The sequence below is a fragment of the Uloborus diversus genome, chromosome 4 (assembly GCF_026930045.1).
Source record: "Uloborus diversus isolate 005 chromosome 4, Udiv.v.3.1, whole genome shotgun sequence".
Lineage (NCBI taxonomy): Eukaryota > Metazoa > Arthropoda > Arachnida > Araneae > Uloboridae > Uloborus > Uloborus diversus.
Genome location: NC_072734.1, coordinates 96,924,559 through 96,933,984, shown reverse-complemented (window position 1 = coordinate 96,933,984; position 9,426 = coordinate 96,924,559). Strand labels below are relative to the sequence as shown.

The following is a 9,426-nucleotide window of genomic DNA, read 5'->3' as shown; positions in this document are numbered from 1 at the left end:
TGTGCTCCCAAATCAAAACAGTGCTCACAAAAGCGTGCAGGATTTGGGAGATTAGAGCTCAAGTTCGGATATTTTTAATACCGTTCCTTGAGCTGCTATAGAAAGAACGACACGCATCGGCTGATGCGAGCGTGACTCGTTTTATGTCACAGAGAACCCAGCTGATGATGAGGCTTCTATTAGCTTAAGTGGTTGGCTTTAAATTAAAACCAGGATTCGAAGAGGACCCGACTGTTTGGCTTCGTGGAGCGGAAAAGATTAGCTACCTCTTCTGAAATGAAATCTGTTCATCAGTTATGGTATTGTTTTTATCACTACGTATTGAAGAAAGTCGATTATTAAACGGATATTTTTAGAAGTTGTCGACGGCTGTAATCTAAGGTTCTCTAACCATTTGCGGACTTTTATGAACGTAATGTCCCTGTCCCCAAAACCCAAAATTTATTTTTAAAAAATTGATTACAAATTATTTTTTAATTTGTTCTTTCCTCGTATTATTGAGGCATCAGGACTCTGGCGTACATACCCCCTCCCCCTTAACTCACTCGGTGGGAGGGGGGGCGCAAGAGGTGCGACTGAGCACGCTCTGAAAAAAATAACTCTATATTAAAATTATATTTAAAAAGTTTCTTGTGGGACGAGCGCACTTATAAATCTTGCAGGGTGGGGTGCGCACCGAAGCCTATGCAGAATCTTTTTGCAAAAAAGAAAAGAGGTATTGTTAAAAAAATATACTGCAATTGTTTTTGAAAGCATGGTAAATTTCTATCTCTTCCACCGCAAAGCGCATAGTCCACCAATTTATCGAAATTTTCCTGAATGCGTGAATATCAGAGTTATCTATGAACTTCTGATAATTTCGAGCTATTTGTTTCAATTTGTTTATTTACGTTTTGTTGAATTATTTATTACTTTGATTTTTTCTAAACGGACATTCTTTGTTTTGAAGTTTAGAAAGACATCAATTATTTTATAGATTTACAGGAAAGTAGTGTGGAGGTCTACATCTTTTTTTTTTTTTTTTTTTTCGTAATTAAGAACGCAATTCGTATTTATGTTGCTTCAATTTAACCGTTGTTTGACTTCTACTGTTAATCTGCCAGTATAATCGGTATGCTTTAGTACCGCAGTAATAAATGAAGTTAACCATCAAAATTTGTAAAATAATAATAATAATAATAAGAGAAGGAGGAGATGTAGTACTTTTCACACATTTACGTTAAACAATGTGTTTTTTCCCCCTTTAAATAGAATCATTGATAGCCCGAAACCTGAGCATCGTGAAGCCTCCAAGAGTTATGTTTCCCTGGAATCCTGTCGGCGCGGCGGTGATAGCATTGAAAATAACTGAAAATATATTTCGATTAGCGGAAGGGAAACTTCAGTATAAGTACCTTCTGTTGGCACATATTGGTTATGAATTTATTCCTTCACATAATATATCATGAGTTTTTCTTTTTTTTTTAATAGAAGGTAGTGACAGCGATTCGGGGGGAGGGGGACAACTGCCCCGGCACTTTTTTCATCCAAACATTGCCTCCACGTTAAGAGTTTAATTTAAAACCATTCTGGGTAGGATTACCCGAAAGTCACCAAACATTGTTTAAAGTTTCAGTTTTAAAACATCGATTTTGAAAATTTTCTGGGAAAAAACCTCCAAGCGCATTTTTTCCTTCCTTAAAATTCAAAGATGGTCTAAATTTGCATAAAAAAATCCAGTTTGAGGAAAAAAGTAAGGGAAAGAACCTCCAAACCCTTTTGTTCTTCCTTAGTTAGGTACAAGAGAAGTCTGAAATAATGTTTTAAAAGACGTTTAAAAAACGTTTTAAACTTTGCAAAACTTATGGGAGCGAACCCCAAACCTTTTGCTCTAAGTTTGCTAAAGATGGCTTTAATTGGCGGCTTTAAGACATCAAAGATTTTTTGCCGTGAAGAGCCATCCTTAACCTCACATTACCAAAGACAGTCCAAACTTCTTAGATTTTATTATTATTATTAGTAATTAGACTTTATTTTTAAAAAAAATTACAAGGATAACCCTTTAAACTCCTTTCTGTTCCCCAAACGTTGACAAAACTCTACAAAAACTGCGTCTTTAAACTTTAAAATTTTCAGTCCCAAAACATTTACACGAGAGAACATCAGAACCCCCCCCCCCCCCTCCTCCCAGTCATTAACATAGCCTAAAACAGTCTTCAACTTCCTAAAAACAATTTGCCCCCGCACTTTTAAGCCCCACTCGCCACCTCTGATAGAAGGTGTAGGTCAGTGATGCCCAAACTTTTTCACCCGAGGGCTACATCTTATTTTAAGATAAATCTCGATGACCAATAGACAAAAATGTAACAAAATCTAAACCTTTTCTAGATAAGATTGGAAAACAGTTCAGTTTTGGATTGTTTGGTCTCAAATTTGCAACAATCCTTCATAATACCGACTGAAGATGATAGGTTGTGGAAAGGTTTCAGAACATTACTTACGATTCGCTACATAGAACATAACAGCGGGCCACGTGGATCACTTCGAGGACCGCAATATGGCCTGCGGGCAGGTGCGCCCCGATCTTAAAATTTTAGGAGGGCGGAAATTCTCAATTTGCCGAATGGAACTCCGAATTTTGCCAAACGATGATCATTTTGCCGAATAGAATCCAAATTTCGCCGCATGATGATAATTTTGCCGAATGGAACTCCAAATTTCACCGAACGATGATAATTTTACCAAATAGAACTCCAAATTTTTCCGAATCATCAGGCAAAATTTGCCGAATAAGGAAATTTTTGGAAGGTCAGAGTGACCTCCCATCGGGAAGCCGCTGCCTGCGGGTAGAAGTCGGGCACCTCTAGTGTAGGTGGTATACTATTCCAAAATAATCGAGATTTCATACTAAGTCTCCCCGTTGTATCAGAAACATCCATTCGTGGAAACCGATGTTATCAGAAATTACGTGAGAAATAAAACCACTCAACTCATCGTATTAGAAGTTACTGCCATATTATTTCACAATTCCATTATCTTTTCCATTAAGTTTTCTTCATTATTATTCCACAGCAAGACAATCGATTTTTTACTTCGCATTCAAATGTTTATTCAAAGCTTGCTTGCATGGCAAGGGCGATAATTTCTCAGGTCACCTGGAACTGGAAGCCAAACACGTTTCTATTATCCCTCGGGAGAAAAATCGTTGCAGATTTTTTTTTTTTTTTTCTACCCTCGCCTGCTAAAAGCTGTTTATTATTTATTTATTTCTTAAATTCTTTATATTCTTACTGCACAAAACAGAAAAAAAGGTCTAGTCAGGAAATAATAACAGTAATCGGAAAGAAAAATCTGTTTTCGTACGTCATATAGCGAAATTGAAATTCAAGTTTCGTGATTCTGCAGTTTAATCATTTTACGGTTGCGGTTAAACTTTAATTTGAATTATAATTAAAATAATAGTAAAATAAATCTTTTTGGAACATTAACTTGCAGACTTTGAAAACGTTTCAACCAAGAAAATGTTTCTCTCTGATAAATTAAGTGAATAAGGTTTGTTTTATGTACATAATTTTAACCAAATGAAAACCTATTTCCAGATTTCTACATCATCTCAGAAAAAAGGGCTCTTAAAAACATTTTCCCAAAAGGTGAGTCCTTACAATTTCTCTCAGACTTGATTTCACTTGAAGTTCTCAATAGTATTCAATGATTTTTAAAATAAACATTGAATTAGAACCCTAGTCCGTTATCACAAACTGTCACAAGTTCACGAACCCCCTCACCCCTGAAAGCGTGACATTATTCCTAGATGACTCCCAAATAGCGTAAAATATGACTTTTTCATCTTTTTTTTTCTTCCAAAAAGGGGAAAAAAATAAAAAGGCTGATTTTTATGAAAGAAATTTTAACTGTAGGAACAATGATAAGCCGTTTAAATTCATAAGCTAGATTTCCATAATGCCGTTGCTCGGCTTCCCCCCTTCCCCTTATTTTGAAAATAACTGAAGTTGTTTCACTAAAATCACTGAACTTCTGACTAAACAGACTGTCATGAAATTTTGTCACTTATCGTTTAATGATCGTTTAATAAAGAACTGTTCAGTCCACCAAGCAGCAGAAGTTTTTCAAAAGTCTGCGACTCGGATTAAAAAACAAAAACAGTCTGCAAGACAAACTGATATCTAAAGACATATCTTCGTTATAAAAGCACTGAATCAGCCCTGAGAAATGCTTAAAAGTTAGATGCTGAGATGAAAAACTACAAGTACACTCTACCTATGGATTATATCCCAGAAAATACGGTACAAATCTTCGTTCACTGAAATGTAACCTTTTTTTTAGCCCCCTTTCTAGTAAAAGTAAAAAAGAAGAAGAAGAAGATGAAATCATGAAAGAAGGCTTTAATGCATCTTAAAAATTTTGCTAAAAACAAGTCAAAAATAAATATCGAAAAATTAAAAATTTGAAAAGTAGGGTATTGAGATGGGGAAAATGCGTGTCTGTCAGTCTGTATGCCTCCACCCCCACCCCCATAAAAACTGTCGACTGAATGATCTGATTTGAAAAATCATTTTTTTTTATTTTTTTGTTCGAATCATCTCGACGAGGACACTTTTTTCCCTTATTTCAATATCTCGTTCAATTTTCAACACTTCAGAAAAAAAAAAAAAAAAAAAAAAACGTTAGAGCCTACCAGGAAATTTAAGGCATATATAACTCTAGAACTTAGAGGCGAATTTGTTTCCCACAAACTTTGTAGGAAAATGTTTTTGAAGAAGAAAGAGCATGTATAGAAAATATCTTTTTGAACTATTTTATGTTCAATTTTGAACAGTTCAAATCTCTTAACATTAGCGTCTACGCAGGGGCGGCAAATAGGGGGGTCAAGAAGGGGCGGTCGCACCCCCCAAATTTTTTGAGCAGAATGATAGAAAATGGGTGAATTCAATTTACGTAAGTCGGAAATCAACGTTCATTAAAGGAAATCTCGCTGGCTCTCAGCAACTATTTGATGAAACTCGACACATTCTCAGACTAGAAAAAGTGTTTTTCGTTATTTGGATGATGACTTAGAAATTCATGAAGTATTTACGGCTTTTTCAGAACATAGAAAACTGATAGAGAACCATGGTTAATTTTAACTAAAGAAAACATTGCTTCATATAGGCTAAATATTTCACACTTGTGTGCCCAGTGTAACGATAGTATGTCCAATATGAGAGGCTCGTGAAAAGTGGTGTGGCTGCATGGTTTTCACAAGAAAATTCCTTGATATTTTACATTCACTTTTACTCTCATTTTTTAAGTGTATATTTATTTAATGAGAGTTCATCGCTTTCTTCTGCTAGAAACAAGTTTCAGCTGCTCAATACATTATAATGCTTTCATAGAAACTTCTTAAAAATGCATGTGATTATTTAATAAAAAAAGACATATCAACCAAATACGTTTTATGGGGCTCTATAATTATGCAACCGCGGAGTGACACAAGATAATCTTCAAGAGTTAAAACGATAAAAACATTTCTCTATAACTTCAAAGCAGTGATTTCAAACTGGAAGAATTATTGCAAAACGATTCTTTCAATGGTGAAAAAGCTCATGGCATGTATGACTTCGTTTGAATTTTTATCCAATTTGTTTGCATTGGGAAAAAGTTTTTGAAAAATGCTTTACTCTATCAAAATCTATATATCTTCAATCCGCTACTCAACTATTCAAACCACAGTTCAATCTACAATTGATCTGAGTACCATACAACCACAGTTCAATCTACAATGAAAATAGTTTTTTTTTTATCGATGTATATTTCAATCCATCGTGAAATTTTTTAAAAAAATTCTTCCTCCGAGCCAATTTTAAAGAGGCGCAAAAAAAAAAAAAAAAAAAAAAAAAACTCCACATGATGATGTGAAGTCCAACATTGATTTTTGAATATTTTGTGTGAAGTAAGTTTCGAATGAAATCAACACAAGATTTGATGATAATTATTTTTCTTCCAGATTGGATTTTGAAAACGAAAAATAAAATGTTTCAACTGTGAGTAAAATTTTTAGCATGAGGCAAGAAAAATTACAAGCAATATAGCGACAGAATTTCCACATCCAGAGACTGCAGTTTCGTCTTTGTTATGAACTCATAAGTCTGGAATAGTGAATAACAGAGCTGGAGGCAGATAATATCTCTCATTGAAGCTGAGAGCGCCGACATGATTAGATTATTCAACGATGAAAAGTTTAAGTCCCTCACAGTTTTTGAAGTAGCCTGGGTGATTTTGAAGAGCAAGATATAAAAAGTGTTTTCATACGTAACTATGTGTTACTTCAATTATTTTTTAACTGTTACAATCAGCTCAGCTAGTAGAGAAAGATTTTTTTTATGTCTCATGAGTTTAAAGAAATATTTTCGAAGCACAAAGGGGGAAAAAAAACCTTTTCCATTTAGCTAAACTGTCAAAACAGCACGACATTGGGCACTGATAGATTAGTAAAACGATTCCCTTCTCTTCCGAATTCCAAAAATCATGCATTATAGCTTTTCCAAAAAGTATAAAACCTTTAGTAGCGAGATGTTTTGTATGATAACTTTTTAGTCTGCAGCTCCTGTACTCCAAAATCATTCCGACTCCGACTCCTCAGCTTTGGCAGAAATACAGACTCGGAGAGGAAATGACCGACTCCGACTCTTTGAATTTTAAAGCCTTCGACTCCCGACTCAAACTCCTTTATCTCAAAATCAGTACGACTCCACAACACCGATTCCAAAGTCCTGGTTTTTACTATAAAATATTGATTGTTCGTATGATTTGTTTTTATTTTCATTCAAAAGCTTTAATTTATTTATTAAACTTTTGGCAACAGGAAATAAAGAGATATTCGTAGTGCTTTATTTTTTAGCAGAATGAAAGATCTGTGCAGACAATTTTTTTTTTTTTTTTGATGAACGTTATTTATTTAAGAGGACATTTTATTGTTTTTTATTTATTTTCTGGCAACGGGGGAAAAATAAAATCCGAAACGTTTTATTTTACCTGGAAGAAAGAGCATAAAAAAGTTTTATAATGTATTTATTTGGTGAGCTTTATAATGTTAGTTCTTTTTTTTTCTCTCTCTCTCGCTGGAAGCGATTAAGGATTTTTTTTTTCTGAAAAAATATATTAGCTGCATTGTTTAGAAGGTGCTATTAATTTACTTGTTCGTTTATTTATTTTACGTATCCCTTTCATCAGATGAACAAGGCATATTGTTTTAAGAAATCAGCTTAAAAGATTAAAAAGGTATGTTTGACGTAATTTGCAATCTTAGCTAATTTAGATAATGTTGGTTAGGTACTTGAACCGAGCTATTCAGAAATCATATGGATCCTGTCTACAGCGGTGCATTTTATGTTTTAAATCTGAAGCAATTAAGTGATATATGCTAAAAATACATCTTCAAGTCTTTCATCTTTGTTTTAGATAGGTATACTTTTTTATTGTTAACATTTTATGCTCTTTTCCGTAACATTTATAAAATGTACTTTTTTTTTTTCATTACTGTAATAGGCAATTGAATTCATTCTTTTAAAAAGAATATGATATTTCATTTTCTGTGACATTCTAGCGGTTATGTATACTAGTGCTAAAAAAGTTAAAAGCATACCGCACAAGTTACATATTATGTTAAATAATCTATCTCATAACTTTCATTTCTTTCTTTGCTCTTTTTTCACCTGAGTGGATGTTATATAATGGGAACGTTCACGTCTCTCTAATATCCAAGGGCTGGAAGCCTACTTTGAGAAACAGGTTTTGGCTTCAATGTCAGTCCGGTTGCTTTCAGTACTTGCATAATAAAACAGTCTCACACGAGGAACATTGTGCTTCAGAAGATTTTTTATAATTTTACGTGTATTCTCTTAAACGTAGAGCAATATCTCGATCAGGAGCACCCTGATGGGAGGTCACTGTGACCTCCCAAAAAATCCTTATTCGGCAAATTTTTTCGGACGATTCGGCGAAATTATCATTGTTTGGCAAAATTAACATCATCCGGCAAAATTTGGAGCTCCATTCGGCAAACAGAAATTTCTGCTCTCCCGAAAATTTAAGTTCGGGAAGCCCCTAATCTCAGTTAACCACCCACTGCAGAGCCTGATTATCAAATAAGCTAACTAGACCGTTGCGAAGGCCCCCCGATTTTCAGGAGCCCCTGAATGACTAAAGTTGTAACTGTTCCAATGTAATATTTTAGAAAAAGAGAGAAAAATAAGATTTCCTCCTTTTTATTTATTTCCTTTTCCCCCTCTTCTTATACCTAATTACGGTGAGGGTTACTCGGCACCCCAATAAATATTATGAGCGAGAGGTTGAGCCCCACGGGTGACGTAGGAAAGGGCGTGGTCCAGGGTCCGGACCCATCCCTTAAAACTCAAAATTACGCTGCAATGTTTAAAAATAAAAATATTTCATTCCACTTAGAATACTTTTTTCATTATCTAATCCATTTAACGTATGTAAAATTAAAATTAAATTATCTCTGCTTAAGAAAACTTTTCTAAGTACCAGAATTGGCTGATTTTGGACATGACACCCTCTTCCCCCGGAGGAATTTCGAGCACCACTGTGCTCTTGAAGTAGTAGCTGCTGATTTCCCACGAAGTTTTGTGTTTAGAACGTTTGACTACACAGAGTCCCCAAGGGGGGGGGGGATCAATTGAGCCCCTGAATGACGGGTCTACCCCTGTGAGTTAGTTCCTTCATAAGTACATTTTTCGTGATAAGTACATAATGCAAAATGCTAATAACAACGAAACCGAATTTTAGAAAAGGATCCATTCGAAGAAACAAAGAAAGGGAAAGAAGACTAGTTCTAATTTTAATTGAAAACACCGTCGAAACGTTGTAGCTTAATAGTCCTTCATATTATGAGCTCGACAACACATTTCTTTGAAGGTGTTTTAGAAGCATGTTTAAGACAAAATTCAGAAGCAATTTAAAGTAACAGTTCAATATTTACGTGTCTTTTATATTAACGTTTTGGAAACATGTCATATTGTCGAGTACATTGTTCGTTTTTTTTTCTTCTTTCATATACGACAATTGCAGAATTACCTTGTATGTCCACGAAGTAAATCCGTACTCACAATGCATTATTCATAGATTTTAGTATTTTAGAGGCTTTTTTACGACAAAGGCAACATTGATTCGAACAAAAGAATTGCGACACAGCCTTCACAATGTTCATTTACTGGATATATTTATATTTTAATATCAAGCGGATTGGCAACAGTTTCTTTGTCACAAAATGCTCCAGCTGGTGACTTTCGGATCCGAGTCTCCTACTGTTTTATTGTTGATGTAGTTTGCGTTTGGTAAGAACTAAGATACGCTTGCATTATGGTTAGAATTCATTTTGAGGCTTTTATACACGTCCCCGGTTCAGATATAAAAGTATTTTAGTCTTTA

At 34.7% G+C, this 9,426-nt stretch overlaps 1 long non-coding RNA gene across 1 annotated transcript; it reads left to right on the top strand.

The window, feature by feature from the left end:
* The first annotated feature begins 217 nt into the window (after positions 1-217).
* Positions 218-6,541, top strand: LOC129221458 (uncharacterized). Its single transcript, XR_008580518.1, has 3 exons — positions 218-299; positions 3,579-3,629; positions 5,984-6,541. It is a non-coding gene; the product is annotated as an uncharacterized LOC129221458 (long non-coding RNA).
* Positions 6,542-9,426: the final 2,885 nt, after the last annotated feature.